This window comes from Numida meleagris, chromosome 5 (genome assembly GCF_002078875.1).
Source record: "Numida meleagris isolate 19003 breed g44 Domestic line chromosome 5, NumMel1.0, whole genome shotgun sequence".
NCBI classification, from domain to species: domain Eukaryota; kingdom Metazoa; phylum Chordata; class Aves; order Galliformes; family Numididae; genus Numida; species Numida meleagris.
This window is the reverse complement of record NC_034413.1, coordinates 58,607,097-58,630,288: the sequence shown is the minus strand read 5'-3', so window position 1 is coordinate 58,630,288 and position 23,192 is coordinate 58,607,097. Positions and strand designations below refer to the sequence as shown.

Below are 23,192 nucleotides of genomic sequence, written 5' to 3'. Positions count from 1 at the left end.
CTTTTTATTTATTTTTTTCACTACACTGTTTGGTAATGTACACAAGCCTGGGAATTCTGTCTTTTACGTACTACTGATGCAGGTAGCAATCACAGTCAAGGCTTATGCCCAAGTGGCAGCGGATAATACACCTAATGCATGTGACCTTTAAATAAGCAGCCTCAGTTTAACTGCTGCTTATCTCTGAGATTTCCCAGTGGCAACCTTATATCGAAAGCAAGGCGTTATCAGCACTTAGAGAGACCATACCAATGCATCACATCTTTGCAAGGATCACAGGAGCCTGAAAAGTCTGAAGGAAAGATGATAGTGCCATCATTTCTGTTTCATCTCAAAACCATTGTGTTTTTGAATGCTCTTTCCCTTAGGATGCTGTGCAGAAATGGTTGTGGGATATTTTTGGTGCTGACACAATGTGATTTAAGACAAGAGCAACTAAAGGAGATTTCTCCGAAGGCCTGTCTCACCTAGTTATCCTGCTTGGATTGTAGTTGGTGATAGTTACTGGTACATATAATTACACAACAAGTTCGCTCTGTAGAACAAATAATAGGATAAAAACTTACAACCACATATCTAATTTCCAGGGACTGGAAACAAAAAATAGAGCAACCAAGTGGAAGCATGTTTCAGAGAAAGTTCATAAAAACGCAGAGATTTCAAGGTCAGTCACAACAGTGCTGTTTGTAATGAAATGGACTTAAAAATTCAGTTCTAAAATGAGGATATAATTTACACTAGAATTTGGCTTCCAGTAGAGCTGAAAGGATCATCCTGCAAGGTCAGTATTTCTGTTTCCCATGCCCGCAGCCCATAAAGTAGGTAACTATGGTGTTTTGAAATTCTCATGTTATTACTTAAGTCACACATTTTATTTTCATTTGGTTGCTTGGTCTGTGATAGATCCCACCTTCACTCACAAATAGAATACCCTCCTAAGGAATTTTTTAGTGCCTTAGTGACAGGTCCCAAAACACTCTGAGTTGTATAGAATTTATTATACTTAGCACAAACAGCAATCTTGGCAGCATCTGTCACAGGAGTACAAGTGATATCTTGTTATGAAAAAATATGCAGAGAGAAGAAAGTAAGAAGTTTTGGTGCAATGCCTCCCAAGGGAAATGGTCTGCCTGACCATATTTTGGCTCATTTGTCTATGGTGATTCTTAGCTGTTGAGCTGCCATTTTCAGGAAATCTGAAGTGAGAGCATGTCACTGCTGGGCAGAATTCCCAGTAGGTATAAATCAGATTCCAACCTCTAAAATGTTGTATCAAGAAACAGATCTTTCTTTCTCAGAGTCCTAACTCCCTCAAGCTGGTGCTTTTATCTAAATAAACCAAATGAATTAGAAACATGTTTCTTTTTATTTTTGATTATAAAGCAAAACTTGCATGTGACTTGAAAATGAGGTTGCAGCAGAAAAGAGAGAGAGAGAAGTTGTACTATAAAAAAGGTTAACATAAACATAGTCTGATAGTTTATATGTTAATAAGACCTAAAATTTATGTAAATAGCAGCTCAGATTAACCATTTTTAAAGACTGAGGTCTGAGCTGATCATTTCTTCCAGTGCTCTCTGTAGTACAGGCTAAATAACTTTGTCTAGCAATTTCTACATCAAGGCTATGGTTATGACTTGATCTAGTTTTCAAAACATTTTCAGTCTTTGATTTCCAGGGATGGAGATAAAAACACATCCCTAGATATCAATTACTCCAACAATTAAACTACTCTATCTAAAATGTGTGTTCTGTCCTCAGGATAAAATTGTCTTCAACTTCCCTCCATCGAGTACCATTTTCTGACATAAAACAACTGTCTACTTTCAGAAATCTTTTTGCCTGGTCAGTATTTGTTGACCTTACTTAAATCATATCCTAATCCCTTCCATGTCTAAAATCCAAAAATAGGTGTTCTGAGTCCAATGCTCACATCAGGTTTGCTGTACATGGAACATTTTTACAGGTTATTTTTGAATCTTTCCATTCCAGTTCTACAGATAAATAACTGACTAAAAAAAAAAAAAGTAGTCTTTCTCCACCTCAACAGAATTGAAGCATGCACCAAAACCTTTTTAGCCCACTGGACTCTGCCAAACTTCAGAACTATAAACACCTTGGTTAGGTATCAGATCACATCCACACGAAGAGTTTGCCTCCTAGTATTACATATCTGAACCAGCGCTTGGTGATATATATACTGCCCTCTGAAGAGTTGTAACATTAATAAATTGAAATGGAAAAGCATCTGCTTCTTCATCTTTGTCCCTTTGGTATTCCTTTTTCATTTTTTATGACAGATACTTGCTTCCATTCAACGTTACGTTTAGTACATTCTTTGACCCCTGTGCTGAGTTAAGACCTGGTAGCAGATCTGTAAGTACAATGCTATTTCCAATTACAGTTTCTGATACTTCCCTCAGCAGTAAGCCAGTGCTGGGGAGGCTACTGTGAGGACCAGGACCCTCATTTTCAAGTCAGAATAAAATGGCCATAACAACTGAAAGCCTGTAAATTCTCTGGGAATTCCCTTCTACAAGAAAAAACATTTTCCCAGCTAAAAGACAAAGTGACATAAGATTCTTTTCACCATCCCTAGGTTTTAATACCATCAAAGCTGCACATGCATAAGGAAACAAAGAAAGAAAAGAAGATGCCCAAAACAGAAATTTTTAATATTAAATACAATGTTTACTATTGGAATGATCTTGTTCGTTATCAGGGCTTAATTAACATAATTAGAGAAGCACTTTATAATATCCTTGAAGACACATTACCTACATTTATGCTTAACTTTGAATTTTTGTCAAAAGCTAAGATGAAATGTTTTGTTTAAAAAGAATGGATTTAAACACGTTTAACTGACTTGTCAATTACAGTATACTTTTAAATCAACGAAAATCCAAACTTTTACCTAAATTACTATTGGTTTTGAATTTGTGCTTTGAAGGATCTGAGCCAAAGGTCTGTGGAAAGGATTACAAACATGAATTCAGAATAAATCATAAGCATGATAGTTCTAAAATACCTAACATAAAATAACAGAATAAATAAATTAATTTTGCTATGTTGTTACTGTGATAATTTTATGCATTAAACACAGCACATTCTTGTGAGGAAACATTAGCTACTATAATATTTTGGATCCTGCATAATGTAAGAGTTCAGGAAAAATATGCATGCTAGCTGATAATAGCTTCAAGAGCATATTTTTCTCTTTTTCTTCCCCTTCCTTAAAGAGGATTAATCTTACTTTGTCTGCTTCTTAGTAGCCAAAGACAATAATATGTACGAAATTAAATTGAAATTACTTTAGAAATTTAAAAGAATGTTTAGGGAATAAAGTTATAAAAATACAGTCAACAGCCTGCACTGAACAGCAATACAATCAAATCCAGAACTCACCACCAAATAAGCTCTGCAAGACAATGGTCATGAAATTGCTTATATACAGTCACTAGTTTTCCACATTTTCAGGAGGGATACTTAATAAAAAGGAGATACGTACTTCAAATTTGTGCATGGATTAAAAAACAAAACAAAAACAAAAAAGGAAAATAGGTAAATATCACTGAGTGTATGAGGATTCAGATCACAATACAGGCATTCACAGAACTGAGAGTGAAAGATTCACATGGGAATCATAAACAAAAACTGCTTAAAATTGAAGGGCTTGGTAAGTAGCAACTAATTAATACTCAAAAGGACACTAAGTTCTAAGTCAACAGATATACCCAATTTCATTTTAAGAGAAGCAACATAAAAGAAGGATAAACTCTGCTCAACCCACCCCTGACAGATGTTTGTCTAACTCATTAGTTCCTATGCATCCCTTGGCAATCCCTCACTGCTTCCTGACTTTTCCAGAAGTCTAACCTGGATGTACCTTGATTCAAATCAAACTCGCAGCTTCCAAACCCATCCTCAGAAAGCAAGTTTTCTCTTCACTATTTCAGGGACCTTTGTAAGATGACCACAACTTCCTTGAGTTTCATTTCACTATGCCAATAATCTCAAATGTATTCAATTTTTCCTCTTTTTATTATGTTTTAATGAACTTTGAAGATTCTTCTCCTCTTCTGGACTCTCATTTCTACACACCTTGTTAGTAATGAAGGGCCTGGATAAAAAATGTGTGTTATTATCCCTGTTACCACTGTACTGAGATATGAAATTATTTACTTCTAGAAGTTTCAAGGTTGGAACAAGGCAGATTTGAATAGGAAAGAGATCTGGGCACTTCTGGATGGTAGTGACTGTTTTAGGACTTTCCAAATCAAGTTTAAGTTTCACAGAGAATTTGCCATTATCCCAGATGATTAACATCCACTGAATTTATTAAAATCTTTTAATTGATTTTTCAGAACATTTCCTCCACCCATTCCCCTACTAGGCAGATGATAATTGTTGTGAGCGATCAAGGAAGAATTGATGAAAATTTTCTATTTCTAGAATTCTTTCATTTCAACTGTAAGAATTAGTCACCTGTGCACTTTCAAAAGATTAAGACTTTTTGAAATACATTGGTCATTTATACAAACCCTTCCTCCCACTGTAGTCACCTCAAACTGGAGTATTTATCACATCTACGTTATCCTTTTATGTGTAACACTCACTGCAAAACTGTAAGAAAACCCTTTGACCTAAATACAAACACAGAGCAATGTATCTTTCTAAGTAAGAGTGATACGGAGCACACAAACTCAAAACTGATTCATAAACAGCTGTGGATGATAACTAGAAATCAGACACAGGGGCTGAAAAGAAGAAACTGAAAGCTCCAAGTATTCAATTAATATTTTTCAGGGAGATAAAACAAAAACAAAAAAATCCAACTCTGGAAGCCATGATTTTAGATTCTAATACATTTTTTCTTATAAGTATCAATAGAAATGTCCTATTTTTGCTTGGGACCTTCTCAAACAGTCTAATCCAATTTCTAATGCCATTAGTGGTGGTCCTTCTGCTTGCTTCTGTGAGATCTGGATTTTCATTTCACCTTAAATCCCCATGTACACACCCAGCATTAGGTCCTACACATCAGGTAAGCCCTTTAGCTCTTATAAACGTGACTCTAATCCAAATTTGGGGCCTGACAAGGGCCTTATAGGAGTCATCAGAAAAGTAATTACCCAGGAGATCCAATTCTTTATTTGCAAAGGGAGTGTCAGACAGCTGGTAATCTGTGTTTGACCTAAGCGATGGAAGGAAATGCAACCTCAAATAGAAGTTGGAATCAGCATCCTGTTGCTCATATATTCTGTCATTAGACAAACAGGCTTCCAGCCACAGATAATGATGATAAGCTAAAAACAATTCTTTATCTCCTCTCACCTACAGCATCATTTTAAAAATTTTTTAGTATATACTTTTCTTAAGTCCCAGCTAGTCATTCCCATGACACTATCTGAAAATGGAATAACTGATTTTGGTCATCATTAAAAACTTTCGGTCCTTTTGTAAACTATGACAATTTAACAACCAAAACAATAACAAAACCTCAATCTTCTGTACAGGAAATCCTCTTACTTCTCTGCTACCCATTGAGATATCAGCTGAACAATGATCAAAGATGCATGTAAACACTGACTATAGCAATTACCACTGCTACAAACAAAAATCTGCAGGGGAAGGGTAGATAATATGATGGTCAACCCTTTTCAGCTGAAACAAATGATGTAAATGATTAAAAACAAAATTATCTTTCTTTTTTTTTCCTCTGCAATTTGTAGGCAAGAACCACCAATTAAAGTTTTGAAAGTTTCAAGTTCAATGAAATACACAACAGTATCTTCCAAATCATTTTTTTAAATGATCGGTACTAGTATTTGCAAAGAAGGAAAAACAACGCATTACCCATTACCTTAGCCTAGCTAGGAAAACTGAGGCGTGCAGTACTAGAGCGTTTGGCATGAGGTCACTGGGACGTTCTTCCAGTTTGCCATACCACTGTCCACCAAACTGTACACACATTGTTGTTCTTACTGAACAGGAGGAGTATCTCCAAATTAATTCGTGCAGTGTGCATAGGGATCATCTTTGTTTAATAACAAGAAGACTAAGACATGTATAATCTTTTTGTTGGAAAGTGAGCTGCTAATTAAAAACCAACGACCAAACAAAACAAATGAAAAAATCCACAAGCTAAAAATCCACAAACCAAAAACCCACAGACTCAGTTCTTCACCTGCCAGTTCTTTTTCAGATGGATGTACAGTTATCAAGATAAAAAATAGAAACAACTACTTTAAAGCTTAAAGCAGTCAAAAAAAAAACAAGAAAGAGGCCAGACTCATAGTTACAAACAAATCTAGTTCTCATATCATTTTTCCTCTCTGAAGTACAAGAAAGTTGACAAACAAGGCATTGTTTTTCATAATCAGAAATCAGCAGAGTGAGAAAGAAGTAAAAGACAACTGTGTACTTAGAAACATATATTCCCATATTTACAAATATACTATCTTGGTAAATATGGAAAACTGTATGACTATTGTCGTGCAAAAGAAAAAGCGCTGGGATAAATCCAATGCTAAATGCATGTGATTGGTGGATGGATAAGGAGAGCTTCAAATAAAAACACTAATGTAATAGTTTAGATGCTGCCTGTCATGTTCCTGTGTTAAATGGTGACTGTAGTCAAATGTGAAAACAGACAATATTTCAGGAGTCCCACATTTGTTATTAGGCTAAAGTGAGAGATGGTGTTGCAGAATAAGCAACAACTTTTTCTTTGTATGTATTACTGCAATGATTATACTGATTGGATATAACAGCCTACAAAAGTGAAGTCAGAAAACAGCAGATTACCCAATTCTGCTCTCTTTGATGTAGATGTGGACTAGTGACTCAGCTGTTAGGCTTTAAGGGTAATACAGACCTGTAGAGCTCAGGTTTTTCTGAGCTCTCTTGAAATTTACTCCAAATGTCAGATTTAAATCTACAATACAGTAATGCTTGAACTAAGAAAGTTTAAAAAGTTAAAAGGTTTAGGGAGACTTTTTATTTTTCATCGTAAATCAATACTTCAACCTATTTTAGAAAGATACAAATACAATGGATTAGCTAAAGGTGTTCCTTCTTGATAGCCTCAGTTTAAAAAGTCACAAAGTTGAAAACAGTTTTACTAACAGAAAATAGTGTTTTGAAATATGCAATTCACATGAACATAGTGTTTTGTTGGGTATTTTTTCTACGCTTTAAGAAAAACTGAAATTTACTTTGCATTCATAGAATTCTGTAATATTGTTTGGTTGGGATTAATTTTTTTTCTCCAGGGTAAAAATATTTTTAAGTGTCAGTTCTTAAAAATAATTTATATTATAATAAAAAAATCTGAAAACAGTAAAATCTAAATGTGTTGGACAAATTTGGACAATGATGTGAAAAGGCTACTCTGTCCACAAAGGGTTTGCCAGGAACTATTTAATCATAGTTTTTTGAACAGTATTTTTATTTCTCATTGACTTCTTTTTTCCTTTCTCTGTTATTTCTAGCATTTATTTTGAGGCTCTACTCAGAAAATTAAGACTTTTAGTGTAAGTAATTCTGCTCATCTGCCCACATTTCCTCTACGTGGGAAGTCTACAGTTGCAGAGGTCAAAAGAAATGAATAACACTGGGAGATGGAAACATCTCAATTTTGTCTGTGACAGTGTAATTTTTCTTGAGACTCCTCCATGAAAAACATTTTTAAAAATCATTGCTCAGATTTCAGATATTTTCTTTGTTCTCGCTGCTAGAAAATTATAGCATTTTAGAAACATTTGTATTTCTTAGCTCTTTTATAACTGCCTCTATGGAAACAAATTTGAACTTTGCTTATGCAAGAGGAACAGCTGTATAGTTATCACTCTCTAGGGCTAGTTATATTTGGAAGATTTGTCAGAAAGATGGTATTTGTGGCCATAATGCATATTTGCCAAACAAACAACAGTAGTTGCGTTTCAGGTATTGCACATCTATAATAACTTTTCCTTATCTGCTTATTTATTTTGCTTAAAACAAATGCATGTAAATAAATACCACTCCAGCCATAAAATTATCCCTCCTCACCCACCAGTACCATCCTATTTTTTACATTTTTACATAGTTGTATGACTATCCAGCATGGGAAATAAAGTCTTTTGTTGAGAAATGAGACCCAGGAAAGCAGCAGAGTCAAAGTGTCACATAAAATTGTTTCATGGGGAAAAAAAGTGGATCAAGACTTAAAGATACTAGAGGTTATGGCTTCTTCCAACATTCACAGTCCTCCTTCTCTTCAGAGTATTTTCACTTCTAACAGTGATGCCTAACTCAAGAAATGCATTTTGCAGCATTTGAATTCAGTATTATTCCTGTTTGTTCACACATGTAATAATCATAAGAAGCCTATCAGGGCATCAAGAAATAAAGCTTTCAGTTTAGAAGTGAAATTTCCATACATATTAAATGTTCTTTCCTGCCTTTTATTAGCTAAATACAGAAGTCAAGTTATGTGACTTTTTATTACCATATACAGACTAAATTTTCTATGTTTATTTATATCCTGCAGTCCTGAGGAAGACAGATATATCAACCTGAAAGTCACAAGCTTTTTTGATCCAGTTGTATGAACAATATATCAAAGTTTATATTAAAGATTGACTGCTTGTCAACAAGAGTGACTTAGAAATAAAGATAGAAACAAAATAAAATGAAATATATGGAAAGATTTTTGAAGTCTAAACTTGTGTGGTTTTTTGTTACACTGCTTAAAACGATAGAAATTGTCTCAGACCATAAGACAAAGGCTCCAAAAAGGGTTCAGAGTAATTGAAATTAGAAGTCATAGTTTAACACAGTCACATATTTTTTGTCACAGGTTAATTCTTCTCTGGTACTTCAGATTGAGTCACTTTGCTTAATCACCACTTATAAAGTTATTTTATGTTAAAAACCATCTTATAAGATAAACAATATATGGAAAAATAAACTAATTTCTCCAATGAAAATGAAATAATAATCAAATGTAATTGAAATAATCATAGTTAATTGATATTACTTTTTTCCTCTTTTGAATGGAAGGTAAAGTATTTTATTAAAATGTGAGGTATCTATCATTCAATGAGATTTCTTTTATTCAAAACAAAGAAACCAGCATTGCATTTCTGGCTTTCATAAACCATCTATTATAATTTTTAACGTTTCAAGCCCAACAACATTGAATCAATTGAGATTTCTGCCTTCATTTTCCTTCTTCAGCATTTTCAATGTTTTTAAGCAATTTTATTGCTTGTGATTTTGAAGAAAAGAAAGAAAATGTGATTTAAGTGCAAAATGAGCAATTTGAAATGATAAAAAATCCATAAAATTGAAATTAGACTTTTATTGCTATTAAAATAACCATCACACTTCTCTAGTTTCTCATAATCTCTTGGGATCTGAGAAGATTTAAATGTATTGTGGTAGACACCACAGCTTTTTTTTTTTTTTAAGTAGCCTCAATATAAGTAATAGCACATGGGAGAAACAGTATAATATAACATGAACATCTTGAATAGTATTTAGCTTAGTTACCAGCCAACAGAATATCTGCCTTATAGGAGTGGGAAAGACATGCCATTTCAGGAAAGACTCAGGAATCTGCTGACAATTTTAGTCAATTACTGACTCCTTTTTAATGTTTACTTCTCAAATGCATGAATTTTTATGCTTTTTAAACATTATTTACTAGCACAGAGATTAAATGACTTAATGTATAAAAACCTGCAGATTAGAGTGCTCTCTAGTAGTGTACACAGATACACACTATTCTTTGATATCCGTCAGGTATATGAAGATCATCAAGGATTTTCCCATCCTCTCCCCTTAGCTGGTCCTTAAGAACCTGGATTTATTATGACATGATTCCATCAACCTTTCCTCTTAATGATCTGAGATTCAACACTCATAATTCTCTTTAAAAAACCTTAATGGTTTAGCCCTTGAAATCACTGAGCTCATTGCACACTGACAGATATAGGTAAGATGGGAAGGAATTCAGCCTTATTACAGGCTGAAATACCACATGGCAAAATATACTTTCAGAGCCCACGTTTAATGAAATCCCAAATCTACTTAGAAACACTTCAAACTAATTTAAGTGAACGATATCATAAGCTGAAATGTCATTTGTCATATGTTAATGCTGTGCTATTCCCGGAGAAAACAAATTTTGTAAATAGCCTGATTAAAAAGGATTTGCCAGAATGTAAGTAAGCAAAGTCAAAGAAATGAGTTATGTCTTTTAAATACGAACCGTGAGGATTCTCAGGGGCAGGAAGGAAAAACACAAGCTGTGTGGAGAGCAAAAGCAGGACAGAGATCTGTCATTGCCAGCTCTGTGACTGCGCTGGCTCCCAGGCCAAGAGAAGCATCCTGACAGCCTCACTCCTCAGCCACATTCGCTGCCAACTGATACAAAACACTTGTTGTTCTCAGCCTTCTCAAAGGGAGCTTTCTTCAAGCAAAGGCAGAATAAGAGGTACACCAGAACAGCATTATTTATGCTTTAGATCTGCATTTGCTGTTGTTGTTTTCCAGAACAACCAAAGCTTCTGATATCTGCAGAACTGGCCAGAAAATCTCCAGAGAATTGTAGTAGCAATATTCCAGGTGAAAACAGCCACTGAGGGAGTGCTGTGGCCTGCTCTACCTGGCAGCCAAATGAATCAAAGTGAAGTTTCCTCAGAATAGGGACCACATCTGAGAATCAGGTCATTTGAGGATAAATATGGTTTTGTATCTCTTTGCATTTACAATTTTTTTAAAAATAAAAACAAACCCACTTTAAGTGAACACTTAGTTTCCAAAGCTTTCTACAGAGAAAAGAATGAAGAAAATCAGTGAAACGTCAACAGAAAATGAGTTCTATTTTACACTGCTGCTCACAAGGGAACAGAAAATAATCATCTAGTTTTAACTGGATATCAGAACCTTTTTCTTCCCTGTTCTGAAGAGCTCAAGATGTTTGTGGCTGCTGTAAAAATTACAATCAAAGGGATTGATCAAATGCTTGCTCCAGTGTGCAGCAAAATTTCACCAACTCCAGCTGGTACAAAATGGCAAAGTTCCTCTGATCAGTGAAGGAAGAAAGAAGGAAGCACCGGAAGGAGCAATATTAAATTATTCCTCTGAAAGGTGCAGTGTGGACCTGCAGTAGCAAAATACCTGCCCACATCACTTCCCAGAGAAACGAATTCTGTGAATTCCCAGTGGTGTATCTGCCAAATTTAACCTTTCATTTTCGTTCATCTGTGGGGAGAGTAGAGATCCTATTTAGAATTGTATATTGATTTACCTGATTCAAATAATAAGCTTATGAAGGATTATGAGCCATTGGAGCTGCCATTTCGTTCAAAGGGTCAGGGGAATCACATGACTGTTTCCACAATCTCTCTGATAAGAGTGCTAGCTTCAAACCCTTTTTTCACCAGTTCATGCATGGCTTTGATATTCTCTGAGATTGTTCATGCTAATCAATGCTGACTGGTTAATAGAAGGTGAAATTCTGGTTGATTGTGTCAGGCTGCTGCATCATTGAAGTCCTTAAGTACTTAAGCCACATTTCAGTTGTAGAAGGGAGAAAAAGACATACCAGAATCATAGAATCATTAACATTGGAAAAGACCTCTAAGATAATCCAGTCCAACCATCCACCTATTACCAATACTGTCCCACTACTAAACGGTTTAGAATCATGGAATCATATTTTGTCCTTTTCTGAAATTACATCATGCAGAGCCATACCATATGTATACAAAATTATATATATATAGCAATTAGTATGGAGATACTAAGATTTTGACTCAAAAACTGTACACAGATTAATTTTTTCCTCATAGCTTTGATCCAGAGGTCACATTCAGTAAGTTCCCAAATATCCAGTGGTTATATGGTACAAAAAGGTACCTCTTAGAGCACAGTGACAGCACTGCCTTCAATTACTTGAGCCAAGCAGGCATGCAGCTCACCCTGGAGCAGAAGGCAATGCTGCAAGACTGGTTAACCTGCCCCTGAGCAAACCTGTTTTGCTGTTGCTCCTTTTGTTGTGGAAAGATGAAAGCAAGCCAGAGAATGGCTGGAAGGGAGCAGGTGGCTGCCATCCTGGCCTGCTTTGCTGGAAGCTGAGGTCTATCATGTCAGGTGAGTACTAGCTAGAGTGCTGATCTTTAGAGAAGGACAAAGCCACACTGTTGTGTGAGCTCACCTGGCATCCCCCAGCAGTGGGCCCTCTATTCTCCAGCAGTGGCAGCCCCGTGGGACAGACCTTGCCCCGACCCAGTGGGTCACCCTGGTGCTTGCGCACAGCCAGGTTCCCTCCTTGCTTCCTAGGCAAATCTTCTGAGAAACTACCAACACCAAAACAACTTGTCAGATGGCTGTGCTGATTTATTGATGTATTGTGCAGGCTGTGGGCACTGGAGGCGAGGCTGGGTGAGGATGTATAGCACATTGGCTGGCTATGAGCCCACTGCACACAGAGAGGAACAGGGCGAGCTGCTTTGCATTTGCTGTCAGGAACAGCCAGCACACCAGCAGTGACCGCAGGATTACTTGCTCTGCATTCACACCCCTGTGTACCTCACATTAGCCACATCCTTGGGCTGCTGCACTGAATGTGAAAGCTGTTTGCTGTTCTGTTTCCTTGCAGAAGGCCCCATGAGCATGCTCTTGCCTGGGGTATCTATCTATAATATAACCGATGCCTACCTGTCTTGCAGATTACTCATATGTTTGTGCCACAAGCAAATTTTCAAAATGATGCCTAAGATGACAACGTTCTCTCCATTGGATAGAGGTTGGCTGAGATTTTCCAGCTCCTGCTCTCTTGGTGGAAACAGGGAAGTGAGGGGTGCAATTCCCTGCCTTCTGAAACCATGTGCCCCATGTTCTAAATGCAACAGTTTGCACAATGGTAGTGAGGCACAGGTTGCCCGAGGTGTGGTGGATGACCTGTTCCTGGAGACACTCAAGGTCAGGCTGGATGGAGCTCTGAGCAACCTGACTGAGCTGCAGATGTCCCTGCTCACTGCAGGGGAGTTGGACCAGATGGCCTTTAAGGGTCCCTTCCAACTCAAATGATTCCTTGGTTCTATGGGAACTAAAAGTGCCCTAGTGGAATACAAGGAAATGTGAGCACCAGATAAATGGTAATTACGTTATTTCACACATCACATGATTCTGACACCAAGAATTTAATGCTCCTATTTTAGCAACTACAGGTAAACTGAATTGAGACCTCCGCTGTCATTGGTTGATTCCAGTTCTGCACAAGGCAGCTTGCACTTCCCACTCCCATGAGCAGTCTATGTAAGGAAGAACCTGGATGTGTCTCTATGACTGATGCCTCTAACACTAAAGTCAGCCATAACAAAACCGAAAGTCCAGGCTTCTCTGACATTTAAATACCTTGAAATATAAGAAAAATATCCTTTTAATGTAAGGCTAGATGAATAGGTTTCCCAGAGAGGCTCTAGAGTCTCCATCCTTGGAGGCACTCAAAAACAACTGGACAAAGCTAGACACAACCCACTGTAGTTGTCCGGCCTCTCCCAGTTCATTTGGAAAGCAGCTTTCAAACAAACCCATGGGCATGTGCTAGAGCTCTGGATCTAGGTCCTCATTTGAGAAAGGCATAGGGGTTATGAGGGCAGCAGAGACTGGTGCTCTCAGCTCCACATCTCTTCTCAAATAGATGCAGCAAATCGACTTACTGATTCTACTAAAAACGTACCAATTCCTGATTAGTTTTTGGATTTGTTTCCTCATCAACAGAAAACTGCAGAAACATTTATTTAGTGAATAAACAGTGAATTAGCTTGGAAAAAAGTTATATTCTGCACATTTTTCAGCAAACATTTAAATAAGTTTCCTTAAGATATATTCATAAACCTCTAGAAGTCTCATCACTCAATTCATACATGGGCTTACATTTTTACTAAAAAAATTCAAAAGTAAGAATATTGCCAATTTAATGCAAAGAGCAATTATTATTTTTTTTTAAAGCCTGTAACTCTGCTCCTGCTTACTTACTATTCAAATAGGAGACACAAAGCTTCAAAGTTAGAGAATCTAATTGAAAAAGCTTGAACATTGAATCTCAGGGCTCAATAAATGCTGTTCTTATAGAAGCTATATATAGTCAAAGAATTGTCATTCCTTCTTCCTTTTTCCAGTCAAACTTCATGATTCTATGTGCCTAATTATTCTCATGCTGAATAACCTTGAGAAAATGGTGATCTGCTCACCAGCAGTCCACAAACACAAGGGGAAAAAAAGGCTCATTTTCAAAAAAAGTGCTTTACATTGTACCCTACAAGGTAGCTAATACTAACTGCAGCAGATAGAATTTGAGCTTCTGTGGAACAATAAGGGAATCGGGGGAAAACTATATTTAATTGTATTTATATTCACAGCCTCCTACAATGTGAGAAAAGAAATCCTTTAAGATCAAGAGAGTAGGCATAGATAGCCCCTCGTTATCTTGCTCCAGGTAGGATAAATAATAGGCACTAAGCACAGCTTAAGTAGGCATAATTTTACGGCTGCAGACAATGAACTTGAACCTAATCTTAGATGTGCTACTGCCAACCCTGGCCAAACTGCTGGGCTGGGGAGAGGCTCCTAGGGAATTGGAAACAGCTTTCTGTTGGAAAAATCTCCACACACTTTGTGCACAGCTCCCACACTTTGTTAGCCCATGATTAAGTGTAAATGACTATAATGTTCCCATAGATTTACAATATCTCCAATTTTCTAAAGCCTCTCGTTGGGCCTATGTGGGATTGTGTTAATATTTTTAGTCATATAGGGAAGTGTGAAGCAGACTTTTGCATATCTTACTTTCAAATGGAAACCTTTGGGGATAGAGAGAACATCCTTGCCATGATTGATTTTTCAGTGTACATCTGTTCTTGTACAAAGCCTAAAACTTGCTCTTGTTGGAGTCTAAAACTAACAGGATAGTCCCCAGTTTGCATCCTCGCATTTTGCCCAACAGCTGTTTGGCTGGAAAGTGTCACCTTGTACACCAGAAAACAAGAGTAAGGGAACAGCTTCAATACGTCAAACCAATGCCTAGTAATCAGTCTCCAGAGGTAACCAGAAGGAGATGACTAGTAAAGAATATACAGCTGGAGCAAGCACATTTCTCCCTCCAGCCATTTTCAGGTCAGGGATTTTCTGGAAAGTCTTTCAAACCAGGCTCAGAAAGAAAATCTCTCTAACGCTTCAAACCAATAGAAATTATACCTAGAATGAAAACTAACAAAATTAACGTAGCTCAAAGCTTTCATATACAGAATCATAGAATCATTTTGAGTTGGAAGGGACCATTAAAGATCATCTAGTGCAATTCCTCTGCAATGAATTAGAGAATAACATTATGGCTTGGGTTGGAAGAGATCTTAAAGATCATCAAGCTTCAACCCCCTGCCGTGGGCAGGGTTGCCAACTGCCAGATCAGCAGCTGAGAAATCTGATCACTATATATAAGAACAAATATACATCCTTAAGATCAGATGTGGCCTGTTGCAGATAGGCCCATACACGTGTGGTCTGATTTCCAGTGTTTCCACTGGAAAGTCCAGTAGAATCTAAAGAACCCTAGCAGGCAACTACTCTGGAAAAAAATGAAGACCAGTCTAAAACTCCTAAAAGATGAGCTCACGTGTACTATCAGAAATATCTGGAAAGCTGTGCTCTACCTACGTGCTAAGAGGTACTCAAGAGGATTTAAATAAAAAAAAAAAAAAAGACAGTTTTAGCCTTAGATGTCTGTACAGCCTTGCTTTGTTGCTGGCCCTGTCATTTTCAGTATCTCAACAGAGGCTATAAGAAAGAAAGGGACAGACCCTTTAGCAGGGTCTGTTGTGATAGGACAAATGGAAATTGTTTCAAACTAAAAGAGGGGAGATTTAAATTGGATATAAGGAAGTTTTTTACAGTAAGGGCGGTGAGGCACAGGAACAGATTGTCCAGAGAGGTGGTAGGTGCCCCATCCCTGGAGATACTCAAGGTCAGGCTGCAGGGGCTCTGAGCTCCTGATGGATCTGTAGGCATCCCTGTTCACTGCAGGAAGTTGGACTAGGTGATCTGTAAAAGTCCCTTCCAATTCAAACAATTCTATGATTCGCTGAATGACTGGGACAGCACTGAAGAAACCCTTTATACCCACTGCGTGCTAGTGAAGCAATGCAAGACTTCAGAGGGCAGCTTAGAAGCTTGATCCTTCCAATCTAAATATTCATCCAGAAGAGATGTCTTTGCTGCCTGGGAGGAGTGCTCTCCCCCTGATATCAAACATAATTAATATACTCAAATCTAGTACCAAGTTCTGCAGGCAGAGCTCTGTACTTGGTGAGCTCTGCTCACTGCCTGTCTGCTGACTGTTGAGGTTGCAGAGAGATCGTTTCTAAGAGAGGCTTCTACTTTTTCTATTTTTATTATTTTTTAAAAATGCTAACACACTTGCCAAAAGGCATTACCGTTGCAGAAAAACTCATCTCTAATATCTGCATCTTATTCCTAAAACAGTTTAGCTTTTTATTGCCACTGTTTATAGGAAGCCTACAGTAATATAAACGGCTTTCATAAAAGTTGCCAGGTTTTTAGCAGCATGCTGTGCCTCGACAGCAGTTACAACAATTCTGCTGCTACGAAATAGGATCCAATTGCAGTATCTACTGGCAGAAGCACAAATTGTTCTCTTAGGTTGGGCACTGTTGGAATAAGATCGCGTTTGCTAACACCTTTTTTGTTGCTGTTTTTGTTTTTGTTCTTTGGCAGGATGAAATGTTTCTCTTTCTTTTACCATATAAAAAGGAAGGAACAGGGAGTTGTTTGGGTTTGTGCCCTGTTAGGGGAATGATTCTGTTCTTCTTCCGATATGGGGCTTAATTATGCTTCCCTGCTTGATACTTGAGTTAGAAAGTCAGCTTTCAACAACCTCATTTCTCCATGGAAGGTATTCAGCGCGTCTAGAGAAATCTGAACTTCTCTCATTACATGATGCCAAGACCTTGGACCAAACCACTTGCTCTCAGGCACTTTAGGGATCTGCCTTAGAGAGAATCAGGCAGAAGCTTTGTTTTTCTCAATAAGCCAAACTATATCCAAAGCAACTACTGTCCTGGCAAAAGCTATCTGGTGGAAGGATATTGATCAATCCCTGTCCCAGGAGCAAATACACAGATTAGAAAAGAGCATCAGCTTTGACCTGCAGAATGCATTTTGCTGTGTAATCAGAAAGCTATGAATCCACCGCCAGACATCAAGAAGATTAGAAAACTTTCCTTGCCAGTGTAGGATAACGTCCCTGGACAGTTTCATGCCCTGCACCCATTTGTTTGTAGGCAGTACACTGTGGTCCCTCACACATGTACTAAGGGGATAAAATAAGCGATTGCAGAGCACAAAAGGCAGTCCCTTGTCAACCCTGTCTGGCAAAATTATCCCCCACAATGCGTGTTACCACACAGCCTTCGGAATCTCTGTAACTGAATCAGAGCTGCAGTGCATTTTTGGCCCCTCTCTTCCAAGAAAAAGCATTGAAAGTTCACGAAACCACTGCTGTGATCCCTGTGAGTGGCCAGAAATGTCCCATTTACAACAGAGCCTTTCAAGCTTAGGACTGAGATTAGGGTCTGTTGAGAAAGATCTCAGTACCTTGAAAGGATGTGTATTTTTCTCAGGTTCACACACTGTTTATGATGGCCCGTCTGGCATCTGGCTGTAGCGTTGAATTTCAAATTTGTTTTTCCTCCAGGGAGCCAGAGTACTAATCTACAGTAACACAGGCTGTAGGAATCTAATCATTGTACCATGACCCCCAAATGATCTTGTTATGCATTCAGCTTCTGCCCAGTCTATCTCAGGGATTGACAAAAGTTTCTGCAATGTGGAGATAAGGAACGTGGTCGCATGCATTTATTCTTACTTTACTAGCCTGGAGACAGCAATATATTCCAGTCATTCAGATGAGAGACTTGCTGATGAGCACGTGGGAATAAATGGGAACCAGTGAACTGTGTGCTGTAGTGCAGAGGGAAGCGTACATCAGAGACACACTGCTGAAGGAATCAAAAAGGCTGACAAGACATCCAGCCTCATGGGACAGATTGCTTACCACAATATGGTCAATTGAGGTAATTTCTGAAGTCAGAACAACTGGCCAGTTTTCCTTTGCACTTTCTCTTCTTGGTACATTTTTGTGTCACTTCCCAAGTGTCATTCCCCATTGTCAGACTTTTCCACTGAGCATGTTTCACAGGAAAGTAAATCATCTGCCCTGCCCCATATACCCCCCCCATCCTTATGCTGTCTGCACATAAGTTGGGGAAGGAACTTTCAGCTTCACTGAGATACTGCAGGTAATCTGACATATCTTCAAGAGACAAGTGTAATACAGTATGAACTGAGTTACTTTGATTCTAGCTTGGTGCACTGCCAGTGAAATAATTATCATTTAAAGGTTAATTAAAGAATCTGCCTTTGCAGGTTGTGAGGAAGATACTTAACAGCAGGAACTGAGCTCAGGAATTGTCAGGTTGTGTGCATAATGCATAATGTTACAGGCACTAAAATTCATACATCTTCCAGCCTCACTCTGATTTCACTTGTTGTAGAGTAAATGCCACTCATCTCCTCTGGATTTGGTGGAGCTATTCTGAATTCACATGCTACGCAACAAAGTAGGCCCAGGACATAGAAATGGTCTGAAAAAAAAAATCAATTCCATCATCTCTTTTTACCTGCAGTCCCCTACCCCTGGCCTGCTTCTAACATAGAAGAGTTACGTTCTCAGTAATGCACTCAGCAGATAAAACTTCATTCCTGAGTGATATTCAGCCCTCAAGAGCAGTGAATTAATGAGTGGAGGACTGAGACCTCACAGCCTAGAATTACATGGCTTACCCAGTTCTTGCTGCAAGGAGTAAAGCCAAACCAGTAGTTATCCCTTCAGCCTTCAATGCCATGGTGAAGGAGCCTGTACTGCCTGCCACAGTAGTTCATTTTATTCCTTCGCTGACATATATCATTATTGCTGGAACTATTCTGAATTTGTACCTGTACTACACCAAGAATAATACTTTTTAGATGACTTTTTTTTGCTTGGCCTTAACACTACGCGACCTCAAGTCTTATTTCTACACATGGTCCAATATTTCATTGCATCCTCATTATATAGATATATCTTAAGTGTTTTCTCCCTCCTGTTTTGTCATGTTCTATTGAAGCAATAAAATACACATGATGACTGTAGTTATTTCACATAAGGTAGTGCATGCACTACAAGGAGTGATTTACTTTGCTGCCTCTGTCTCAATTAAGAGAGGAACAAATTAGAAGGGAATCCCAGGAGTAAAATGAAATGAGGGAAGAAAGGAGAAAAAGCAGCAGACAAGGAAGGATTCCAAAACAGACTGAAAATGGGAATGTAACATTCATAAGCCCCACATCTCTAGGACAGCCACTGAGGGCTTTTCCATGGTTGACTTCCACTATGTCCTTCAGTTTGGTTTTCTTTGCGCGCATTTCATCTGAACTCCAGCAGCCTGAAGGTGAGAACTTGAAAAAAATGTTGTTGCCAATTTGAAAACAAAACAGCAACTAACAAGCTACCTGAGATATATACATATATTTTACACAGTCAAACCTCAAAAGGTTTTATTTACGTGATGAAGAGCAGACAGAACAGCTGTGAAACAAGAACAATGATAAACAACAACAAATCCAAAGCTACTTAGATGGAACCACATATTAAAAAATAAGTGGCTTAATTACTTTTTTTTTTTAATAGGGCAGCCAGTATCTTTCTGATAAATAGCTACTGTCTATTGGGAAAGACTTTCCTGTAACAGCTACCTACTATTTTCTTATTCTTATTTTTCTACTGGGAACCAACATCAAGGATGGGATGCCCTTACACTTAGCAAACATTTAACCAATAAATGTTTAATCATTTAAGAAAAAGCATCATAAATAAAAATGCTTTGTGAATGAGAATCGTCAGGGAGTAATTAGAACTCCTAATGTCTACAGAATAAATATCACATCCTCCTGTTTCAGAATCACTTTCTGACTCTCCCACAGAGCAGAAACACACAGGAAGCAATTAAGAAAGCAAAAAAAATAGAAAAAGGTATGTTAAGGGGAAATGCTTGTGAAGCACAGTCAACAAACTTGAGTGTGCCTTGGAACTCTGAGTCCTCACAGAGAGCAACAGACCTAACACAGTCATTCTGATTTCAGGTGAAGTATTCTGTTTGGACATCTTTTGCCAATGAACAGACTCAGCTTTGAATAATCAAAGTGACCTCAGCTGGTTTTAGAGGAAAAAAGCAGCAGCAAAAGTAAAACTGGCACCTGAGGGAAAATGTTTCCACAGTATGTCCATAAGAGTTTGGCTGCTTATTGACATGACAGTCTCAGAGTGCAAACACCTGACACTCAGCTGAATCCAGTGGAGAAAACACCAAGCTACAAAGCAGGGACAAGATGTGCCTGGAACTTTTGAGCTCTGAAAACTAAGTCATTCCAGTGTCAATCACTATGACCAGTAATATCATTTGCTGTCTCCTGCTGATTTTTAAAGAGAAATTTGAGAAAATCTTGTAGGATTTTCCATTAAATCAACAGCATCCACATTGCATCTGGAAAGAGACATTGGGGTGCCTCAGTTTTCCCTATTTATTATTTTGTTTCATAACATGCAACTAGAAAAATCAAGCTTTGTGAACAGCATCATTTTTAACAGTAATTGTCAGAAATTACCCAGCACTTTCAAAAAAATCATTTTCCACCAAGTAAAGAAAATATATTTGCACAAGCCACAAAAAAAGCCTCTTTTCAAACGGATCCAGTCCATGTCAGATCTCCTTGCCAGCGTAACAGCACATCCTGTACAGGAGTACAACAGACCACAAGGGAATTATGCAAACAGATTACAGGTTATTACCACACATTTCCTTCTTCACAAATAATTCAAGAAATGCATGCTTTGAAGTCACAGACAGAACATCTAAATGCATCATAGAAACACTTTAGCATGTGTCACAATGCACATTACATTTTTGTAACATTTACGTTACAACACAAACATAAAAGACTGGCTGAATGGAAATACATTCTCTTTGTAGCTGGAAGTAAGTGGGCAACTTCAGTTTTTTTCCTTCAAAACAGGTAATATCAGGTGCTTCAAGAGATCGACAGTATAACCTCTAGCATTTCTTCAGGAATTAAATATAAAAACTTGGAAAATATATCCTCCAAACTTAGCCTAAGGGAAACAAAAATGGCACCATCCTATAAACAGAGACTCACAATTCAGGCAAAGCTCCACAGATTTCCTTCTCTATCAGAAGACGAAGCCTACTGCACCTTCACAACCTTGAATGAGATTAGTTCACAGAAAAGGGGGATGCAGAGATCTGGTGGCAATGGGTCTTCTATCTGCCTCAGCCATGTCCAAATATCTTCATTTCTGTGTCCCACTTTGTGCGTGGCAGAAGTCTGCTGTTAGGCCAAAGCTCTTCAAAATCCAAACTACTACATATTTGCTAGAGCAGACCTGCATGTTCTCTAGTGACTTTCTCAAAACCTTTGCTATTGTTTTGAATAAGGACAGGAGAAGACATGAACGTTTTCACTTTTCAAGTAATTTCTCTTCAGTCCTGCAGTCTGCTGAGATTTGTTTGATCCTCCCATTCCAAATTCTCTAATTTGATGTGGCTGCCTGTGCTTTACATTGAAAGAAATCAGAAGGAGTTTCAAAGGAAAAAGTAGAAAACAAATAGAAGAAAGTCTTGCCAGTCATCCTCCTTGCTTTGTAGGAGTCTAATCTGTGACTAACCCTAGTAAAACCTCCACTAAAGAAAATGTGAACTGATGACTACTTTTTTATTCATAGTGAGACAGAGTGTGCTCTCGAGCTGTATCAGGAGGGCTATTTTCTTTAAGCAATCCAGGTTATGTTCTCTCTGAGCTTAGATTCAGGAGACTCCAGTGCCTTTAGCGCTTGCATTTTGCCATTTCTAACCAAGCAGCGGTCCAGCCAAGCTAATGTGCTCTGTGCTAATGCTCATTTTCAGATCTGGTCTAAGAAGAAAAAAAAATCGAAGGGTTCATTAACTAATTACCACCAGGCTTTAGTATAGTGTAATGAAGAAAGTAGAGTCTATCTGGATTTTTTAATTTAGTAATTGATATTCCAGATTAAGAAATAATTTCATGTTATTTAAATTCACAGATGATTTAAATTTAGGAGAAGCTGCCAACACAACTCAGAAGAGAAGTAACAAAGGACTCAAATGATTGTGAAGAGCAAAAGAAAACACGAAGAGATTTTGCTCAAGTGAGCAAAAAAAAAAAAAAGTTACAGGGTGATAACAAGCAGAGCAAGTTATCTGCCAGATAAGAAAAGATAGAAGGAAGGAACTGCCATAAAATTTTTTCAGTGCTACAGGAAGGTGACAAAAGTAGTACCAGCTCTATCTCTGGCAAAAAGGAAAGGATTAAATACCAATTGATTCCATTAGCAGTGCCATTCAGCTGAACCCATAACCATACACTGGTACATCGTGGTGATGCAGGGAGACCTTACTGTGCAGACCACCACACACGTCCTCCACAAAGACCAGTCTTCCTTTCCACTTAGCCACATGACCCACCTCCTATGCCTTCTCCCTTTTCCAGTTCCTCTATTAGTTCTTTCTTTTCTGTTTCATCCTTACAACCTCCCACCTGATAGTGTTATATCCACTGAGAACAACCCGGCAACAAGACAGCTTATAAAACCGCAGACCTAGTTGGTGAACCCAGTAAAATATTTGGTGCCTGTACAAACTAAGTCAATAAACTACAAGCACAAGAGAAGGCAAGTTAAAAAACACACACAAAATCAAAAAGTTTCAAGGACCAGAATATCAGGAAACCACATTCAAAAGAAAAAGTCTGTTTAGAAAAGGTACAAAATAGGAAATGGGGTAAGGAATACTTTTTTCCTGGAAAGCTCAGTAACAGATACAGACTTAGGGTGGGAAAAAAGCAAGAAATGTAGTATGGAAAGACTAGGAAAAAGATATGGGAACGTGTTCTGTAGTTTTTAGTTATGTTTTCCCTATTTGAAACCCCAAAGCTACTATTATGAATAGTTTTAACCATCCCCATCTCCCATCCAGACGTCACTGCTT

The 23,192-nt window shown here is 37.9% G+C and overlaps 1 protein-coding gene across 48 annotated transcripts in view; it reads right to left on the bottom strand.

Annotated features, from left to right (window-relative positions):
- The window catches only part of LOC110399220, a 585,449-nt gene that overhangs the window by 90,112 nt on the left and 472,145 nt on the right, over positions 1-23,192 (bottom strand). Inside the window, exon 1 of one of the 48 annotated variants that reach the window (XR_002439024.1) lies at positions 12,209-12,489. The exons of the other annotated variants lie outside the window; for them this stretch is intronic. The gene's annotated coding sequence lies outside the window, so the exon portion shown is untranslated. Of the gene's footprint in view, positions 1-12,208; positions 12,490-23,192 lie in introns of those variants that run through there. 48 annotated transcript variants of the gene reach the window in all.